A 2,025-nucleotide genomic window follows, 5' to 3' on the forward strand; every position below is an offset into this window, starting at 1 on the left:
GGCCAGACGTGTCCCCCTACAGGCCTCTCATCTTCAGTGGGAGAACTTGAACAATTGGTGGCTGAGTAAAGGCTCCCCCCCCACCCCCACTGTAGCTAACCTCATATAAAGAGCTAATATTGACAAAATCTTTGTAGCAAATTTCTTTCCTCTGCTCCCAAACAGAGACAGATTGTTGACATTAGTGACGATAAAAGTTAAAAGTTGTCCCACTGTCTCTGAAAGTGAAGCACTGCAAAATTTACAAGTTGCTGTACGCTTTCTCCTGGTTGTTGTTTTACAGTGATATTATTTATGAATAATGTAACCAATTTATTACTTAAAATTTTGAAGACATCCTTTACCGCTCCCAGAGAATGCGGAGAGTGGGGATGGGTGACAGCCAGTAACAAAAATACATACTGTAAATAGCAATGAGTCAGGTTTGGATTTGAATCAGTAACAACGTTTTAAATCCAATGAACTCAGGAATGTTAATAAATTGGACAATAATCTGGATATTTAGTGGTATTTCCGCAGTTGTGGTCTTGACTGGTCTTGGAATAAAATTCCGAGTCCTCAATGTCCAAGACCGGTCTCAAGACCACTTTTCGAAGGTCTTGAGACCGGTCTTAAGACCAAGACCGGTTTCAAGTACTACAACACTACTTGCTGCTACATTACACAGCATCAGTACAAAACCTTCCTGTGTAAATAAACAAAATGGTGACTGTAAAAAGCCACTGGCAGCAGTTTAATGCATTTAGTTAGCTTTGATTTTCACATCACCCAGCACTGAATAGGATGACGTTTTTACACATCTCTGTGTGTGTGTGTGTGTGTGTGTGTGTGGACATGTTTTTGCAACTTGGTGGGGACAATTTTTCAGGAAATTGCATTAGTTTTAGGGTCAGGGTTAGGCTGTATAAATGGCCAGTGAATGAATGTAAGTCAATGKAAAGTCCCCACAACGATAGAGGAACAAAGTGTGCGTGTGTGTGTGTACTTTTAACAAAATATCTTAATATGATCAGAAGACATTTTAGAAGACGTTTCAKAAAGAACATCCACAGCTGATGAACGTTTGGAACCAGTGCAGTCGTCTGTGAGTGGAGTGTCCAGACGTTACCTGGCAGCAGATTGAAGGACTACAGATCATCTGATAATCTGATCAGAGGCACACTTACCTCGCCTCCTGTGCAGAACGTTTCCTCTGCTGTCACTCAGAAACTCTTAGGGTCAGTGTTTTCTGTCCATGAAGGCTGCTATCACCTCGCCTGTTCTCCCCGAGTCAGACCGACACAGCGGACACCTGTTAGACCTGATCCAGACCTGGATCTGTGTCCTTTGGAGCAGAGATCCACCTGCTCAGGACATCTAACAGCTYCAGGTAATCCATAAGACGTGAGGAGGGCGGAGCTTAGATACAGCTCTTAACCAAGGGGACAAAATCATGTTAAACACTTGATCACTGCTTGTGTGTAAGTCTGTTAGCAAAATATCTCATGAATCACTGGATGAATTTCATTACGTCTTTCAGAGAATAACATCAGCTGGACGTAATGTGAAGGGATCCCTGATTAGTTGTAACATTAGACTTTATTTGATAAACAGTTAACAGTTTACAGTTAAAATATGTTTATGAAATAAAGTCTAATGTTACAACTAATCAGGGATCCCTTTAACATGTGGAGTCAACAACACAAAAACGAGCAGCTCAGGTTTAGTGTTAGGTCACTTGATTAGCTGTCATTTTTTAATGTGGAGCTAAAATTAGCTGAGGTAGTAGCTGAGAGTAGGTCCCAGYACATAATCTGAGGGAATAATGCAGAGTGTGACTGAAGACAGAAATGATTGGCAGGTGATGCGTTTTAAATCAGCTGACTGCAGGACATCCAGCTACCCTCTGATATGTTTTTTTGCATATTTTCAGCTGATGCTTTTATGAATGGTTAATAAAACAGCACCCAGATCAGTCCAAGTCTGCTTATTTTCTGTTTCACCACTTATTTGTAAAACAACACTTTTTATTAGGTTATATTAAGT

General features: G+C 40.8%; 1 protein-coding gene across 1 annotated transcript in view; it reads right to left on the reverse strand.

Moving 5' to 3' along the window:
• The window catches only part of gdpd5a (glycerophosphodiester phosphodiesterase domain containing 5a), a gene marked incomplete in the record, with an annotated part of 94,726 nt that overhangs the window by 62,864 nt on the left and 29,837 nt on the right, over nucleotides 1-2,025 (reverse strand).

This window comes from Austrofundulus limnaeus, unplaced genomic scaffold (assembly GCF_001266775.1).
Source record: "Austrofundulus limnaeus strain Quisiro unplaced genomic scaffold, Austrofundulus_limnaeus-1.0 Scaffold279, whole genome shotgun sequence".
In the NCBI taxonomy this organism is placed as follows: Eukaryota; Metazoa; Chordata; class Actinopteri; order Cyprinodontiformes; family Rivulidae; genus Austrofundulus; species Austrofundulus limnaeus.